The 19,754-nt window shown below is 40.7% G+C and overlaps 1 protein-coding gene and 2 long non-coding RNA genes across 5 annotated transcripts in view; 2 read left to right on the top strand and 1 right to left on the bottom strand.

The window, feature by feature from the left end:
• The window catches only part of SMYD3 (SET and MYND domain containing 3), a 753,414-nt gene that overhangs the window by 385,512 nt on the left and 348,148 nt on the right, over positions 1-19,754 (top strand). The window lies entirely within an intron of this gene.
• Positions 10,191-10,805, bottom strand: LOC129529355 (uncharacterized). The gene is made up of 2 exons (XR_008674851.1): positions 10,689-10,805; positions 10,191-10,333 (listed from the first exon to the last, which is right to left on the bottom strand). It is a non-coding gene; the product is annotated as an uncharacterized lncRNA (long non-coding RNA).
• On the top strand, positions 10,322-18,336 carry LOC129529353 (uncharacterized). The gene is made up of 2 exons (XR_008674850.2): positions 10,322-11,329; positions 14,768-18,336. It is a non-coding gene; the product is annotated as an uncharacterized lncRNA (long non-coding RNA).

The following is a 19,754-nucleotide window of genomic DNA, read 5'->3' on the forward strand; positions in this document are numbered from 1 at the left end:
ACTATACTCCAGCCTGGTCAGTAAAGTGAGATTCCGTCTCAAAAAAAAAAAAAGAAAGAAAAAAAAAGAGAGAGTTTTAGTTACAGCTTGGACTTAGCTGCAAGACAGAGACCCAACTGCAGTGGCAGAAAGATATGACAGTTTATACTCCCATATAAGAGAAGTCTTGGCTGGGTATGGTGGCTCATGCCTGTAATCCCAGCACTTTAGGAGGCCAAGGTGAAAGGATACCTTGAGGCCAGGAGTTTGAGACCAACTTCCAAAAATAAAAAAAAATTTAGCCAAGCATGGTGGCATGCGTTTGTAGTCTTAGCTACTTGGACAGCTGAGGCGAGAGGATGTCTTTAGCCCTGGATTTTGAGGCTGCAGTGAGCTATGATTGTGCTACTGCTCTCTAGCCTGGGCAACAGAGTGAGACCTTGTCTCTAAAAAAATAATAAAATTAAAAATAAAAATAAATGACATCTAGAGGGAAGTATTCCACGTCTAGAGAAGCATCTTTAAAAGGTCCTCAGATGTCAATCTTTCTTTTGGTTGTGCTGCACCTGACTTTCATCCTTAAGGTCCTGCACGGTTCAAGGTGGCTGCTGGAGCTCCAGCCATTACCCCTGCATTGAGAAAGAAAGGCAGAAGAGCCAAAAAAAGCACATGCCTCATACCTTTTAAGTTTAAGTTCTGGTGAAGTTTCATGCAACACTTCTCTTTAGCACACATTTAAAAAAAAATTGGGAGTCTCAAGGAAGAAGGGAGAATGGGTATTTCAGACTAGCTGGCATTTTCCATCACCTGGAGGTGTCTCATCAGATGTTGATTTACAAAGATATCCCTGGCAGAGGATGGAGGATTTGTTGGAAAGGGTATGAAACCAGCAGAAACGAACACGCCACAGTTTGTGCGTTTAATGTTTCCCATCGCTGACATTCTTGAGTAAGCGTCAGTGATGGTTCTAGCTTGAGGCATTTGGATCATTGGGGTGCAGGTGCACCATATTGCACATGATACCTGCACATGCAACTTCCCGATGGGATTTAATGGAGGCTTCTAGGGTGTCTCTGAGGGTCTTCGGTGCATTTGAGGTGAGGAATGGAGTTGAGTTCTGTCTTCCGTGATTTCAGTATTTGGTGCACTTTCTGCTTGGAAAAATCTCACCTGCTTTAAAAATATTTCCCACTCTTTGAATAACCTTAAAGGTATCATTTATGATGTTTTCTGCTTTGACTTTTTTGGCCTAACATTTGAGTTCAGGAAAAATAAACTAAAAGTCAGCTACTGTTTTTACCTTAAATTTATCCTTTAGTGTGTATTTAAAATAATTATTTGTGAAATTTTTTAGCACTTCAGGTTTATATACCTCGTTGCAGAGAATTTTGCTCAGTATATATTCTGAGCATTTTCGGAATCACTATTGTTTGTGTAGTCCCTTACCTTTAAAAGTTCATTATCAGCATTACACAGTTATTGGTCTTTGCCTCCTAGGACCTATACTATTTGTACTATGTGTGATGATTGTGATATTGTAACTATTAGCTCTTAAGTTCCTAGCAGAAAGAAATTCTGTCACAGAAAGAATATGTAATTTGACCAATGCAAAGAAATAATGTTATTCTACTGTTTTTTGGAAATGAAAGAACCAAGTTTTTAAAGTAGTTATGTTTTTACTATAAAAGATTCTTGGGTTGATAGGCGCAGCAAACCACCATGGCACACGTTTACCTATGTAACAAACCTGCACATCCCGCACATGTGCCCCGGAACTTGAAATAAAAAAGGTTCTTGAAGTTTCTGGCTGCCTGCGTGACATAGTGGGTTTCTAAGTTTAAGGGAGAGAGAGAGAGAGTGCGCAAGAGTGAGCACTGGGGTCAGGAGTGGGAGGGAAACCTTGCCTTGTCATTACTGAGTTTGTATAACCAGACACCTGGATCAGATTTCAGAAAGCACTTGAAATAATTTCAATTGTAATATGAAAATGCTTTTAAAAAATGAGATAATCAGTCATCCTGGATTTGTTTATTCTGCGAAACCTGGCTTCGAGAGGTATTTTTGGCATCTGGGTTGCCTGCCTACGGTGTTTTGTTGAAGCAGAAGGGGGCAGCAGAGAAACCAACTAGAAAGCCCACATCCCTGTTGGTTCCTTCTAACGGAAGGTGCTGTGCAATGTAAATACACTACAAGGAAATGAAAGTGGAAAGTCCTATCTTTTATTTATTAAATTCTAAAAATGATTGGAAAACATTTTCAGATAACATGATTCGGATTTCTACTTGTCCATTTATACAGATACTACGAAGTGGATATATTTGTGTGTTTTGTTCTAAGATCTGACAAGCAAGTGTAGAGTGGATTATTTGTAATTCAGTACAGCTTTCAGTGGGGCTTGTTTTCCAGTAGACATTCTATGTGTTTATAGAAAAGCAGATGCTCTAGTGGGTTTTTGCAGTTCATTCTAATATTTATAATTTATCCACTGGAGTAAGAGTTTTTAAGGAAAACCATTTCATTTCTTGTTAAAATTCAGGGGAGTTAATGCCTTTTGACTGAATTTTGGTTTTGGAGTCAGTTAGCAGTCTAATTTTTTTATTTTATTTTTAAAGTATTGCCTGTGAAAATTTTCCCGTTTGTTGAAAGCAACAAGGTTTAAGCTGACTGATTGGTTTCATGCCCTTAACCTTTGAAAATGTGGTAATTAATTAAAGCAATACTATTTTTCTGTAAATGATAGCCAAGTCATGTTGATGGGCTGGCTAACTAGTTATATGTGCTATGTATGAAAGCTGTTCTATTTCTCATTAATATTCTATATTTCTTTTCCTGTGATTTAGGACAGTGAGATAGCATAGCTGAGGGCTTCTCACTGAAAACCTATCAGGTGTTTTGATGTATTCTATGTTTAAGATAATGGACAAGGTTTAGTGGTTAACAGGAAACTAGTGCCTCTTTTCACTGACTTACAAGTTAAAAAAAGGAGTCGTTGAGTTATATGGTATCTTCCTCTGCAGGAGAGCCAGTGAAGATACAGCTGCAGTTCTGTTCCAGATCCATTATGTGTGTTTTATATTTTGATAAATTTAATCTATTGACTTGTTATAGCCCCATTTTATAAGATAAGCTGTGAAAGAAACCTCCTCAATGTGATTTACAAAGTGAGAAGTGAAGTGTTAGCTGTACTCTACTGGTTAGGATTTATAGCATGGTACAGTATTTAGCAGAAAGTGTGTGTGTGTGTGTGTGTGTGTGTGTGTGTGTGTCCATCTCAGGGTGCTTGAGGTATAGGATTACAGTTAATTCTTTTTTTCTTTTTTAGACAGAGTTTCGCCCTTGTCGCCCAGGCTGGAGCGCAGTGGTATGATCTCGGCTCACTGCAACCTCTGCCTCCCAGGTTCAAGCGATTCTTGTACCTCAGCCTCCCGAGTAGCTTGGGATTACAGGCATGTGCCACCACCCCCAGCTAATTTTTGTATTTTTAGTAGAGATGGGGTTTCACCATGTTGGCCAGGCTCATCTCGAACTCCTGAGCTCAGGTGATCTGCCCGCCTTGGCCTCCCGTTGTGCTGGGATTACAGGTGTGAGCCACCACGCCCGGCCATGATTACAATTAATTCTTATTGAAAGTACTCAGTGGCTCATCTATTATCTCTTTCCAGTGCTAGTCATCTCATTCTGTCTGTATGGTAGTTGTTATTTGATGAGCGCTAGTTGTATAAAAGTAATATGTCTGATTTCTTCAAGAAACGTTTTTCTTTTCTGTCATCAGTGACCTCATCTATGACACTGGGGACAACTGTCCAGTGAAAATGCACTGCCATCCAGTGAAACCATGCTGCTTTTTCCGGGCACGTGTATTTGTCCTCTTGAAGCTGTAACTTTTGACTGAATGCCAGATGTTGTTATTTTATCTTTTTGGGTACTAGCTATTTTTGTATCCCTGAAGTTATTCTTGAGCTTTTTTCCCCCCGTAACACAGTGAAGTTATTTGGAAACAGTTTTATTTAGTGTGTGTAGGGGAAGGGGTCTTGCTTTTAACCTTTCTTAGGTGGGACCAGAGCAGTATTTAGTGTGGGGCAAGTCACTGAGGCAAGGCTCTTTGGGTCTTCTATTCAATACTCCTTGAACCTTGAGGTTTTCTACTCTGGTTGATGGGAGCAGGCACTATTCGTGGTCTTATTTGAGCGCCTGCTACTGTTACCTGTAACTCTTTCAGTTGGTCCTGTCCCAGGTTCAGGCAGTGTGTTCATGTGCATGGGCTGATTAGTACTCCGTGGAATATTTAAGGCTGACCTTCTGCAGATTTGTTGATTTCTCTCCCTGTACACTTCTTTCCTCTCTGGTATTCTGTCCTGTAAACTCTAGCCTTTTTTGGTCTCCCTATACTCTCAACTTTGTCACCTTAACTCAGGGCCTCCTTCAGGCTCCACCTGGCTTCTACTTGTTGTGAGCATGACTGGCTAAGGCTGGCTTCACAGGAAGTAAAATAATTTACTGAAACAGATGTGAGTTAAAACCAAGTTTAGGCCAGGTGCGGTGGCTCACGCCTGTAATCCTAGTACTTTGGGAGGCCGAGGTGGGCAGATCACGAGGTCAAGAGATCGAGACCAGCCTGGCCAACGTGGTGAAACCCCGTCTCTACTAAAAATACAAAAATTAGCCGGGCGTGGTGGCATGCACCTGTAATCCCAAGCTCCTCGGGAAACTGAGGCACAAGATTTGCTTGAACCTGGTAGGCAGAGGTTGCAGTGAGCCGAGATCATACCACAGCACTCCAGCCTGGCGACAGAGTGAAACTTCATCTCAAAACAACAACAACAAAAACGAGAACAAGTTTATTAGCAGGGAATTACGTTACCAGGAAGCAATGGCCGGCACAGCAGAGAAGAGGCTGTCTGCCAAGAGGCAGGGGCTGAAAGGAAGTTTTCTAGGGCCATGCTGGAGGGGTTATGTGCAGAGAGGATTGTGCTGCTAGGGTATATGCAGAGCAAGGTATTTGGGAACAGGATGTTGTACAAGCAGGTTGTTTGTGATTAGCTGTCTCTCAGAACAATTGTTCTCCCCGATCGGGGGCTGGCCTCTTCCTTGTTGGTGCTAACTTACCTTGTCAGGACTCCACACTACCTACCTTCACTGTGGTCTGGAAGCTTTCTTAATAAATTGGGGCAGTCCTTTTGTTTATTTCCCAGTCTCTCAGTGATTGCTGCCTTTGTTCAGTATCATGAAAACCACTGGATGTTGGTGTTACACATGGATGGGAGGGTAAATCCAATTTCCATGATTACATCCTGGCTGGTCACGGAAGTGTCTCTCTATAAATTCTTAAAACTGTCCCCTGTCAGAGCCCATCTGAAATTAGTGCTTTTCTCTCCTCCTGATAATGGGGTTCTATTAGTGCTGAAAATCTAAGTTGTAGGCTTCACTATGAAAAACTGCACAGCCTCCCCAAGAAATATCATCACCAGTCTGCCTGGTGGTCTTCTCTTTCTTTCGCGGATTCCTAAATAGGTTTACAGGGAGTGCTAAGAGGATGGTCACACTTAGGCCTACTGAGGGTGACTCGGCACAGAATGGGAAGTCTGCAGAAGAGTAGAGTGAGGTGGTCATTTCTCAGCAGATACGTTTATTGTTACCCACACTCTTTTTCTAAAAGATTCGAGAAGTATGAGATATTTATGTATTTATTTCTGAAGTCTGCCTGTGTTCCAGTCATGACCATTCAGATGCTGAGATACAGGATAAGCAGGAAGCAGATGTTTCTGTCCACAGGAACCTCCCTGTCTGTGGGAGAAACAAATGCTATGTAAATAGAAAGTGATAATATGACGTGATAAACTACGGCTTTCCCATTCAAGGACTTTAGAAGATACTCTCTTTTCCTCCTTGTACCATTTTAACAAAAGCAGCACAGCACTATACTGATGCCTTTTTATACTTTGCGTTACTTGGCGAAAATGAAGTTCTCTATTTTATCTGCGAACATCTAAGAGCAAAATATTTTAAACCTTTGTTCTTACCAAGACTAACTTTATCTTCATGTGGCACATTTTAGTAATTTACCTAGTTTGTAGCCATCTAACTAGAATTTGCTGATTGTTTATGTATTTCTTCAGATTGCTGATAGATTTTATTCTAATAAGCGAAAAGCAATTCTAAGCCTTGATCCTTAAAAGGTATATTTCCCTTGGCAGCAATTCTAGTGGAAACAATGGGTAGTCTCTTTTTATTAAATTTTATTGATTGATTGATTGATTGAGACAGAGTCTTACTCTGTTGCCCAGGCTGGAGGGCAGTGGCGTGATCTCGGCTCACTGCAAGCTCTGCCTCCTGGGTTCAAGCAATTCTCCTGCCTCAGCCTCCTGAGTATCTGAGATTACAGGCTCATACCACCACACCTGGCTAACTTTTTTGTATTTTTAGTAGAGTTGGGGTTTCACCATGTTGGCCAGGCTGGTCTCGAACTCCTGGCCTCATGATCCGCCTGCCACAGCCTCCCAAAGTGCTGGGATTACAGGCGTGAGCCACTGTGCCCCACCTAAATTTATTCTATTTGTATGAAATAACTCTAAAAATTTGGTCTTCATTAGTGTTTTTACTTATACTTCAAGATGCTGAATTATTTCTGTAGAAATATATTGGCATTTCTGTTCTATAAGACAGCATTAAATGAAATAGTTTCGTTTCTTTTCCAAGTATATTTTTAAAAGTACATTAGTGTAGCCTATTTTTTATTTTTTTGCTTTGTCTTTTGATAGTGAAACAAAATACTACTATTCTAAGCTTGGGTTTTCAAAATACACATTATTCACGGTGTAAATTCTGCAGTAGCCTTGTATTATAGCATATGAAGGAGGAAAAATTGGATCCATTTAGCTCTGATCCCTTTTTTGTTAGCAATTTATGCGTATAACCAACAGATTTCTCCTTAAGAAAACCTCATTATTAAGCTAACTTAGTGAAATTTAGTAAAGAAATGATTTGGAGGAAAGCAAATAAAGTAATCCAAATATACAATAATTATACCAAAATTTTAACATCGATTTATAAGAACATTTTACCACTTTTAAATTTCTTCCAAAATTGACAGATACTGATTTTTTTCATTAACTGTCAGTGGAAATCCTATGGGAGACAGCTCAAATTTTGACAGCTTCAAGAAAATGGATGGCTTCTCCTTCTGTGTGGTAATTGATCTTACCTTTTGAAGAATTAGCTCATAAGTATAGATTTGGAGAGAGTTACAATATGCAATACAGCCTTCCTCTTTTGAAAATAAGTCAGTCATTCTGTGAACTGAAGACTTCAGCATGAAGAAGGTTGCTCTGAAGGGCAGAGTATATAATATTATTTGGTTGCGACTTTTGCTAGCTTGGTGGCTCTTGAGAAATCTTTAGTGAACTTGCCAGTTTCATGTTTGTAGGGGGTATGCATCTATCCAGGATAATCATCCCCCATTGAAAAACTAACCTTTTCTAGGTTAAGTATAATGTGAAACAAATAATATTGCTCCAGAATGAATTTCTGTGCAGTTTGTATGGATTAACAGCTGGCTAATAAGCAGCTCTTGAAGTCTGTCAGAAGCAAGGTCTTGTATTAGCCATAGACTGAGCAGACCTATTGCTGCCTCTGCCGTTTACCTCACATGGTGAAGTAGTCTGGGAAAAAGCAGTGTCACTGTTCCACTCCAGATAGCTGTCATTATGGTATTACATAAACTAGCAGACTGCTGTGGGACGCAAAGGGGATGTGCACTGTTTTGGTTATTTGAGGGGACTTTGGCATGCCCTTGTAGGAGCCCAGAAGGAAGGATCATACAGTTTAGTCTTAAGCTGTGCAAAAACATGACCATATGAATGAAACCAGTCTTCCTGAGGCCAGAGGGCTTATAAAGAGGAAAGATACACACCTTGAGTAGACTTCTTTTTGAGCAAGGATATCCAGAAGTAGAGTGTTAAGGCAAAGCAAAAGATTCTTTAGACTGCACTCAAGTCTGTCTTTATAGGCATTTCTTGCTTGTGTAGCATGGAAAGGACCACTGCTTGCTCAGTGTGGCTTTTTTTTTCTGCTATGCTGGACCATGTGAGTAGCCATTGAGATAATTTATTCCTGAGTCAAAATAAGAGGGCATTAAATTTAGTAGAACTGAAGTTGGCACTGGCTAGACTGATTACTATGATGAGATCCCTTGGAGAGCATCACTGGTGAAAGCACCTGGATTCTATTTAGAAAAACTTAAGTATGTAAGTTGCCTTCTTTGGGGGATGAAACTTATAATGAACTATTGTAGAGGGTATGAAAGCCCACGGCATGTTTCTGTCATATACTGTATATATATATGCTATACTAAGATGTCATGCATGGGTCAGGGTCCTTGGTAAGGCTCACCTGTCATTTCTTACGTAGTTTATATTTGTTTCTCTTTGCGCAAGGATTTGGTGAGTTATCTTATGGACAATGAAAGGAGAAATGTCCTAATGCAGAGTTCGCTCCTAAGTTCAAATGAGAAATATCTAAAATCCTAAACCATGAACATGGTTCATGGTTTAGAACCCTTAAAATGGAATTACAGTACTTTTGAATTAGTAGGTGTAAGGAACATGGCTGCACTACAGCCAGGCAGGATAGGCTGAGGTAAACATCCCGGGTGACTCAGCAAGTCTGTAGCGCAGGCGCGCAACTCCATGTGTAATGTAAACACAGCTATGTAGCCATAACATGGGAGGGCCATCACTTGGCTCTTTGCCACTGTTGTCTTTAAAAGGTATAATTGCCCTGGTAACACTGTACAGGTGTGCTTGCACCCAAAAAAAGAGAGAGAGCGACAGATCTGTCTGTCTTGCAGCGGGGAGCCAGGATACAGCTCAGCTTGCTTGCACTCAGAGGGAAAGAGTTAAGCTGTTGACCCCAAAGGGAGAGAGAGCCAGCAGAGATCTGTGCTTGGGAGTGGCTGGAACAAGCAGCCGAGACACACAGTGTAAGAGAGCTGCTGAATAAAATTGTATTTCACCTACCCGTAGCCCCCTGAGTGTTCTTTCAGCTATCTGCCATTCATCTACCCACTCCCGGCCTCAGCATGGGCTGGAACCTGACCCTGGACCTAACAATGGGGATCTTAGGGACTTAAGAGATCATCTAAATGAACTCTTTACAGATGAAGAGACTGAATCCCCAATGGTTAAATGACTTGTCTAAGACCTCACATCTACTTAGACGCTGAGCCAAGACAGAACCTGATTTCTGGTTTCTAGATGTGCAACCCTTACTCAGTGGCATGTACTGTAATTCACAGTTTCCATTCACTTGTTGCCAAGGTCTGCCACTTCCGAGAGTTTCCCAGTTTTGGTGTAAGTGTACATTGCCAAATGAGAAATAGCTTGGAAATATAACTGAAGAGACATTATCTGTTGTGACTGCAGCTGAAGCACCAACTTTTAACCAGTATTAGCACTGCTTATTTCAGCTCCTATCCTTATCTCAAATAATTCTGCCTTCCTATAACACATGATCGGGACCCCTGGGAGCCGCCAAAAAGGACACTTACTCTGAGGTCTTGCCCAGGTCTCTGCTTCTTCCTCCTTGTTCCCAGACGGCAAACGGACATCCTCATAGTAAGACTGGGCTGCTTTCCACCTGCGCAGCCCCACGGTAAGCACCCGCAGCTCCAGAGGGAATTTATTTTAGTAAAACAAACAAACCTGGAGACCAGGAGATCAATTATCAGTAGTTTGGTAGTAATTGAAAACGAGGTCAGAGGCTTCTATTCCTTTTTCCATGAGAGCTGGATGTGTGAGGTTGTTCTTGATGAAAGCTGAATTTTTAAATGCAGGTTAATGGCTTTCTTGGAAGCCAGCAAGCAATTAAGGTTTTCTCATCCATGCAGAAATTACAGCTGCAGGGGGCAATTTTTTAAAATTCCTTTGGATTCTTAGAACATACTATATTTATTTATTTTCCCTTAAATTCTGACCTTAAGCTTAAAAATAAGTTTGTTAATACTAATATTGTTTTCCCTTGAGCTAGCTTTGAACCTCAAATGAATTGCAAAGTGACTGCTGTAGGGCTACTCTTTAGTAAGCTGGTCCAGTTGAATGGTAATGAATCCATTTATAAAAAAAATTGTATGTGAGCTGTTTCCAAGGCTATTACAGTATTTCTTTATCAGACTATACATAATTTTACATTTGTAACATGGTACAGTTCCAACTGAATAGGCAGTAATTTTCTTTATTAGAGTTGCATTTAGAGTGGTTCATTCATCAGATTTTTATCAAATATATTCTTTGTGTCATTCATTGTGATAGGTTCTGGAAGATGATTAAGAAATGGTCCCTGAACTCCAGGAGCTCACAGTCTAGGAAGAAAAAAGACAAATAAAATTATACCAATATAATGAATGCAGTTCCATGGCATATGAAGAGTGTTATAGAAACACAGAGCAAAGATGTAACCCTACCTAGTGTCAAAGGAGACTACACAGAAGATGGTGCATTAGAAGGAAGAGAAAGAATTGGCTGCACCAACAGGAGGAGGGGAAAGGACCTTCTGAGAAAGAGAAGAGTGTGTGCAAAGCAGTGGAGGCCTCAGGGAGGATGGTGGTCTGCTAATACTGAGTTTAGTGTGGTTGTCTTTGTCTTACATTGCTTGCAGGGAATAAAGCTAGTATTTGCTTTGCTAGCTGGACTGAGCTGGGCTATAAGTTGTCTGACCTTTATCCCGTACACAACAGGAACTACAGGAGGTTTTCAAGAAAGGGAGTGAAGTCAGATTCATAGTTGAGAAAAACATTCTAGTAACTAAGTGGTGAGTAGAATGAAGAATGGGAGCACTGATTGGAAAGCATTTATAATAGATGGTGGAGGGCAAGTTTTAGGAAGCAGGCAGTGATTGTGATGTCAGAATCAATTTGTATGATATTTAAATAGTCCACCCGGAACTCAGTAAAGCAAAGATTGTTGAAGAGGGTGAGCTTGAGAGACTGGATGGATGTTGATAACATTAATTGTGTGAGGGTATAATCTCTTTGCTGAGATTTTAAGTACGGTAATTTTCTGACGTGATACCTGTATTCATAGCGTAACCCGTGACCCTATTTGGATAGCCCTTATGCCTCTGTATTATGATTGTCAGTCACTTCCCTGAACTATAAACTTCTTGAGGTCAGAGATAAGTTTTAATGGTTCTTCTTGTTCCACAGCTTCTGACACAGGGCTTAGTTATGTAGTCGGTGCTTGGTAGATTTTGGATGTTTAGACGTGGATGCATCAGCCATCTACTTAAGAATTCCTCTTTTGAATTCTTCCTCTGCACAAGAAGATCTTTGTTTCTTAACCCAAAGAAGACCAGCTCTGTAAGTCCGTTATAATTTTCATTTTATGGCCAAGTTTCTCTGGACTTTCATTTTCCAGAAACTACCTATCTTAGATTTTGCTCTTTCCTTAGTGACAACTCAATAAAGTTCTTATTGTTCAGAGATTACATGATGAAGTAGATATATACATGTGTGTTTTTTCTTCTTTAAGTTTGGCTATTTGAACCTGTGGCTCTGTGGTGTAAACAGTAATTCCTTTCCAGATTTATTTATTTGGAAGTTTTTGGGTCTTTAAAAATTACTCCTGTGTTTCTGGTCTTGAGTTAAATCCACTTATAATTGCCCTGGGGTTCCCATGGCATCAGCACAGCTGGAGGTCTGGTGGGCTTTTGTAAATGGCATTTGGAAGAGTGATTCATTTGCCAAAGCATTAGCAATCTTTTGTATTGTTTCCATGTGGTTTTTGTCTAAAGAGACAAGTGCTGGGATTTTATTTATTTAATAAACTTTGTTTGAATGAGCTAATTTCCCCACTCTCCAGAATTACTAAGGGAAGACCTGAGCATTTATTTCAAGGACTTATTCTATCCATTCCTTGCTTGAGTGGGGAGCAGTCACTTCTGTAGCCACCAACTACCTGATAGTCTAGTCTGTTCTGTGATTAAATTATAAAAATAATCTCTTTGTGAACTTGTCTGCTTTTGGTATAAGGTCGCATATTTAAAGAGCAATCTGTGATGAGATATGTTGGCTTCATTTTCTGTTTGTTTTCTAAAGAAAGGAAAAATAGATACGTTTCCATTTCAAAATTCTTTTTTTTTCTTTTTTTGCGATGGAATCTTGCTCTGTCACCCAGGCTGGAGTGCAGTGGCGCAATCTCGGCTCACTGCAAGCTCCGCCTCCCGGGTTCACACCATTCTCCTGCCTCAACCTCCCGAGTAGCTGGGACTACAGGCGCCCAGCTAATTTTTTGTATTTTTAGTAGAGACGGGGTTTCACCGTGGTCTCGATCTCCTGACCTTGTGATCCGCCCGCCTCGGCCTCCCAAAGTGCTGGGATTACAGGCATGAGCCACCGCGCCCGGCCTTCAAAATTCTTTTTAAGAGCCTATTATATGCCCAACTCTTGTATTACTTTCTCTTTTTTCACGTTCATATCAACCCTACTTGAGAGCTGTTTTTCTCCTCACTTTGCTCCTGAGAACAGTGTTTCGGAGAGTTTAAGGAATCTATACAAGTCCCTTAGTAGTTCATATCAGAGGTTGTTTTACACCCAGGTTTTCTGTCATAAGACAGAAGCTTTGAAACTGCCTCCATTGTCCCCATGGCTCCACATAGGCCAGAGGGCTTCCAGATGCTGATAACATTGATGAAGAGGGAAGGTCAGAGACTAGACCTCAGTTGGAAGCTGTGGCAGTTGTGCTGTGAAAACCCACCAGAGGGAAGAGACGTTTCAATTCTTCTTTCATAACCATGGAAATCCTAAGTGACTTGTGGCACCTCGGTATGTTAGGACTTCTCATTTCAGAAAGTTAATGGTCTTCTCTCTCCTCTCTGTCAGTGTGATGTATGTAACCACTGATTAGCTGACTCATTTGTTCAGCTGGCAGATACAGAGGCGATCAGTTTACTCGCCTTGCTGTTTAAAAATCATGATAATTTTGCACTCCCTTTGAGAAATGGGTAAGTTCAGAAATCAGTTTTGGGACTACCTTTATTTAACTAAGGCATAAGTGATTGCACCTTCAGCAAATTTAATTCCTGGCTTCAGACTGCAGTAATCTTAAATGAGACATTTTGTTGTATGCTTATAACCTCAGGGATTTTATCTGCTGCCGTTGTGGTCTTTTGAGGAGGATTCTCCTGTTGCAAAGGATGTCTACAATATAGTGAATGGCAAGAAGTATCAGGAGTATTTTGAGTGCTTAAACCCATCCGAGGTTTATTAATTTTCCGGATATGGGTTAACATGGTTCCATGAATAGGCACAAGGCCTAGAGAGTAGGATTAGGAAGGTTTCCAGGGATTCTGAACTCATGTCAAGCAAAACTGGCATGCTGGGCAGCTAAGTCAACTGAATAGGGAAAAGACTTTGAAAGTGCTTTATCTCACTGCATAATGTTTGTCAATTTCATTCAATTAATTTACAGCTGCAGGGCTCATGAGGCTGAAATTAAAGTTTTGTAAAGTTTCGATAAGGAGGCAGCCAAACAAGTTTGATTAGCAGTGGATGTTTTGGAAATGAGTTGGCAGCCATGCAAAAATAGAGGGTTTGAATTTCAGGAGGCACGTTGGCATGGCAGTGCCCATTTGATTAACCGTGGAAAGCCCATTACTTTCCACCTGGCATTTCGGGCATTTCTTTTCTCTGTGTGTCTTCTCTGAGGTAACCTCTAACATTGGAATAAACATCTTTTTAGTTAAGTCTCATCAGCCCATTGTTCTTAGTCTGTTTTATTAGCAATAAATCAGTTGTCTGTGTTATTCTTTCTACAGCCATACAACATGCTCTTTAGCCTTTCTTTCCAAATTGTAGACATTTCAGTGAGGTGTTTCTCCCTCTGCAGGTTGGGGCAGCAGAGGGCCTTTCACTTGGAGTTCAGGAGTTGAGTTGTATGAGTTGTGGCTGAAGGGTCACAGACAAGGGGGCACGGCACCTTTTCACATAATATTTAGCAGACTGGAGTCTGTACAATAACATTGATCATTGTTCATTTTTAGTGTTTTTTTTGGTGAAATAAAACATGACCCTAATCCTCAACAGGAAAATTTCATCCTCCTAAACGGGATTTGGTGCTGACAAAGATTCTTTGCTTTTCTAAATTTTAGTCAGGTTCCTGAACTCTGTCCCCACCAGGGCCCATCTGTGTGCATTTTAGCAAGGACCCTGCTAAGTCGATTTAGCCAGAACCCCAGTCCTTCATGTCTGATCAGTCTCAGTGTCTGATCGGCTTCCTCATCCCCCATCCGGTGATGTCTCATCATCTTGGCCTGTCTTCGGCAAGAATCCTGTTAGGATGGTGTGGCCGGAATGTCCTCTTACCTGTGATTTTGCCTCTTAATAATTTTTCATTCACCGACTGCCGCCCTCCTCTTTGGCTATAAATTCCCACTTGCCGATGCTGTGTTTGGATTCAGCCTGGGGTCTTGACTGAGATCTCTTTCCGCCTGTTGCTGTAGTCCTGATAAAAAATATTTTCATCGCTTCGCTATCCAGCTCTGCTTTTCCTTTGACAGTAGCCTATTTAAAAAATGACATAGGAGCAGGAGGGGGAACACAAGGGTTGGGGAAGGACATAGAGGTGGTTTCAACTGTATCTATAATTTTTTTTTATCATGGGGAGGAAAGGTCTCAAGCGAATATGGAAGGTAAATATGAGGAAATTGGTTCTGGTACTCTGGAGTTTCTTATTTTACCCCCTTTGCTTTTTAAACTATCTTGCGAAAGGCTTGTGTTATTTTTTCCCCCCATTTCCAGTCTGTCCCAGATGAATATCGTCCTATTGCAACATGACCAGCCTGCAGCTCTTGCCCCATGTATCACTTTTATACACAAGTTCGACAAGACCCGAACCAGCCAGTACCTTCTCCCAGGAGACGAGCCCACTCAGCCTGCATTTCGATGGATCAGCCGTGTCACATTGCTGTAGAAATTTCTAAATACTTATTCTTTTTATTTTGTTTCTTATTTCACAGGGGACCCACAACAGTCTCTGGTGAACAGCATACTCTGAGTAGCACCGTTCTAGTCTTTGTATACCAGGAATGTTTCACAGTAAATGTTTAAATCATTTTGGACATATTTATGTTTTCAAAGTATCTTATGTTAACTCATTTACCCAATTCTGCATATTCGCTCTTACAAGTGGGTGATTCTTGTATTCCACAAATTTATCTCCATCTTGGAGCTTTGTTAGGTGCTCCTGAAAATTCAGTGGTAAGACTTGTTCTTGCCTTGTCTCAGCCAGTGAATATTCAAAGATGTGTAATTCATAGACTTTTCTTTCAAAGGAGCTCCCATTTTAGAGTGGAGCTAGAACTAATAGTTTGTGTTCCATACCAGGCGTATAAGATAAATGCTACAGAAACGCTGAAAGGAGTCATGATTTGTAATTGGGCAGGTTGAAAGGTTTTATAGAAGAGTGGCTCATCTGAACAAGGTTTTCTTCAAGGATGAGTAGGGAGTTTTCAGGGTGACAGAGGGATAAAGTCAAAGGAAAAAAGCATGAGCACAAATGAGGAGAGATGGCACACAGCACCTGCTGAGAAGTGATCAGCAGATGGGTGGGTTCTAGAATGCACCCAGGGAGGTGAGGTTAGAAAGGTAGAATGAAGCAAGACAGTATAAGGCTTTGATTTTCACACTAATAATTTTGAGCTTTTTCTTATTCACATGAGAAGATTTTAAGGCATGATCAGTTTTGGTTAGAGCCCAGGCGCATAAAGAGTGGGTTACGAAAGGGAGAGACTAGAAGGGGAGAGATTAGTTAAGAGGTTGTCAAAACAGTCTAAATAAGAGATGATAACGACCTCAACTATAGCAGTGGCTCTGGGAATTTAGAGGAGGGAATAACTCTGAGGACTGTCTCAGAGGTGAAAGTGAATGAGTGGGGTTTGGGAAGAGATGGGGGGCCAGGTGAGGAGCACGAGCTTTTTTTTTTTCTTTTTACATGGACAAACTGAATCACAGGGAGGGACATGTTTTCCTGTGGATGAAGATACAGATAATTTTTGCATCCAAGAGGAGAGAGAAGCATCACTCTCGATAGCCTTAATATTCTGTTCTCAAAATAACATTATTTTAGGAATGAGAGTATAAGAAATAAAATTAAGGACAGTGGGAAAATATAAATTTGTCTTGGGGAATGTGATGGGGCCTTCTGTATTATAACAGCTAGAATCTTGACTGACAGTTTTCTGATATAGACCTTTAGTTCTCATGTTTGAACTCCCTATATTCATTTGTTCATTCTTCAATATTTATTGACAGCTTACCTTGTAAGAATCATTGTATTATGAGTTGTGGATAGAAATACAAGACATAAATCCTGCCCTCAGGTAGCTCACGTTTTAAAATGGAGGACAGGCACTTAAATACAGCAGTGTGGTTGCAGTGGGTAGGCTCACAGGAGCCGTAGCAAAATTAGCAAATCTTGCTGAGAATGTGGGGCCATGAAAGTCAATGAAGGAGAATAGTTTTTGTTTTTTGTTTTGATAGGGACAGGGTCCCCTTCTGTTACCCAGGCTGGGGTGCACTTGTGTGACCATAGCTCACTGCTGCTTTAGACACTTGGGTTTAATACCACCTCAGCCTCCGGAGTAGGTAGGATTATTATTATTATTATTATTATTTATTTATTTATTTATTTATTTTTTTGAGAGCCAAGGTCTCACTTTGTTGGCCAGGCCAGTCTCCAACTCATGGCCTCAAGCAATCCTCCTGCCTCAGCCTCCCAAAGCACTGGGATTACAGGTGTGAGCCACCATGCCTGGCCTAGAATACTGTTAGGAGATGAGAACCTGCTAGCCGGTGAAAACAAGAGAGACATTCCAAGAAGGGACTGTAGGGTTTAGAGGAAGAGATGGCTGGGGCCAGATTCTCAGAGGCTGGGTTCTATATGACATGTGAGAATTTGTGGTTGAGTGAGAAAGAGAGGAACAGCGATTAAAGGGTTTACCCTTCAGTGGAGGAGTAACCAACCAAATGGAGTTTCAGTGGGATTGTGCTGGCCATTATGGAGAAGGGGATCTGAGACGTAGAGAAGAAGGGAGACACCTGAGAGACGGTGCAGTGGTTCAGGTGAGAAGTATTTGGAATCTGAACTAGATCAGCAATATTGGGGACAGACTAAAGAGTTAATAAATAGTTAGAAAGTAAAATTGGTAGGACATCGAGGTGGATTCAAGTCAGAAAGTAGGACAGAGGCAAGGAGTTCGAGGTGACACAGGTTCAAGCTTGAGCTACGTACATAGTGGAAGCATCGCTAAGAGCCTGTGCGTGCTGGGAAGAAGGATGATGAGTTCAGCTCCAGAAACCATATGAGGTGCCTGGAGATCTTTAGCAGGCAGTTATGTACTCAGATGCAAAGGTCTGTGGAGAAATTAAAGCCGGATAGAACTTTGGGAATCATCAGCATTTAGGAATAGATTGTTAAAATGGATAATGGAGGTATTTACGTAGGCCGAACAAAGAGAATTTCAAACACCTGCATCCTGTTTAATTCTTCAGTTTAAATTTACCAACAAACATAAAAGGTAGGAGATTGGGCTGCTTTCAGGGCATTGAGCTCAAAAGACAGAAAGAGGCAATTTATGTGTCACTTAATGTTTATCTTACGCTTGCCTACCGGGAAGAGTGAAAAGATGTTAAAGAAAAAGAGGGAATCTTTTCATTCCTTGAACTGTTGTGTTGAATAAATTTTAAAGAAAAAGAAGCAAAATGAAATAACTTGAGAACAAGAACCTAACCGCATATGAACATAATTTACATGCCATAAAATACCATTTTCAATGTACAATTAAACGATTTTTATAAAATTTACATAAGCCATATTTTTTAAAGTATTAAAAGACAGTTATGAGCTAAGCTTTTAAGTACAGTGATGATTGAGAGTGTGGTAAAAATACTGCAGGTAGCATTTAATTAGGGAAATTCCTGCCAGTTGAAAGATGTGGATGGGGATTGGCAGAGATTGAAGGAACAGCCATTTTGTGCCAGACACTCTGCTGGAAGAGGAGCAGATAAACGGGCGAGTCTGGGAGCATTTTAAGCAGCATTTAAAGGATAATAAGGTCGTGTCTTCACTAAGCCATTGACACGAATGTGATACTTTTATATTTGTTTCTGTTTTCTGACTTTAGCCCTAGGAAAATAAAGGGTCATACTAGCATTGCAGTTATTTTCTCACATAAAAAATTATATTTGGCTGCTTCTAATTGGAAGTATCTATTTTAAGCTCAACCAACCCTAACATCTCAGGTAACTGTGGGCAGAACTTCACATATTATAAGCTTCTTAATCTGTAAAAAAAAAAAAAAAAAAAGAAACCCTAAAAATACATATTACTAGTGATGTATTCATTTAAACAAGCTATGACGATTTATCTAGTTTCTGGAAGATACTGAAACTTGATCATTTCTTTGCTGTAGTGACCTACAGCATAAGTTAGATGGTAGTTTTAGTTGATTATGCTTTATTTTATTTTGTTTTTTAAGTCAAAGCCTGTTTTTCTCCATGATAATATCCTCCTCCATGGTAAGACTGCATGGACAAGAAGTTGCATAGAGAATAGAGTGTTCGTGGGATCTTTCTATAACTTGTAAGCAAAGGAGGCTTTGGGTTTGCTGTGGATCGTCCTCTGGAGAGTCACATTCATTTTCTCAAAGGAGTGCTGTCCCATGATGCTCAGGAATATAAAAAATAAAAGTGCAAAAGGAAAGAGGACGTGGCAGAGCCGACCTTTTCCAACTCTGAGGGTGAATATCTTCTGTCTTGGGAGGATGGTGACAAACTTGGGCTTGGAACCAGAACCCTGGTCTCTTGAGCCATGTTTGTCCAGTCCTGAGGGTCAGCAAGCAGTCAGGGAGGAGGGGAAGCAAGGGTTGCAGGCAGATCTGTGGAAAAAGTGAGCTTTGGTATGAGTTGACATAGGCATTGCCTGTTGGTGTGGTAATTGCCCAGTGGAGACGTCCACAGGCCTTGGAGTGACTCCTGAGTGGGGCCATCTGACTCGTCATGCTGCCAGGCAGCGGCAGGTCACAGTTGACATGTTTTCCCATTTCTTCACTACCTACCTGGCTTTTCCACAAAAATGAACTCCCTTTTAGTCATCATTTCTGCAGTCTATTGAGAGTATGAAAAGGTTATACTAATCTAAAATAAACTTTTTTTGTTTTAATGAGTTGAAGTCTTGCTCTGTCACCAGGCTAGAGTGCAATGGTGCAACCATAGCTCACCACGGCCTTGAACTCCTGTGCTCAAGGGATCCTCTTACCTCAGCCTCCAAAGTAGCTGGGACTACCAGCATGAGCCATCATGCCTGTCTTCCTAATCTGTATATTAGTGCCAGTAAAACAATTAAGAAGAGTGAATGTATTAGGTAAATATATCCTAGCAGATTCCGAAGATGAATAGAATTTATGATGATTTTAAATCACACACTCCAGTTTTTCCTTTGGCATGGAGAACTGAAAGCTGCATATCAGTGCTGGGCTGTCCATAAATACTTACTAGTCATTGTACTGTTAACAGTTATTTAATGATTTAATCAGAAAAGACTGGCTTTGGATTTCTGATGAGGTAATGAGAATTGGCATTTAACCAGTTAATTGGAATTGGAAAGAGCTATTAAAAGGCCATGAGAAGGTCTTTCATGAAACCCTTGAATATGCTTCAGTCTGAAGATCTTATTAAATTATGCCAAGGGTGTTTTTTTTCCCTTTCACTTTAAATCACCCGTTAGGAT

Source organism: Gorilla gorilla, chromosome 1, assembly GCF_029281585.2.
Source record: "Gorilla gorilla gorilla isolate KB3781 chromosome 1, NHGRI_mGorGor1-v2.1_pri, whole genome shotgun sequence".
NCBI classification, from domain to species: Eukaryota; Metazoa; Chordata; class Mammalia; order Primates; family Hominidae; genus Gorilla; species Gorilla gorilla.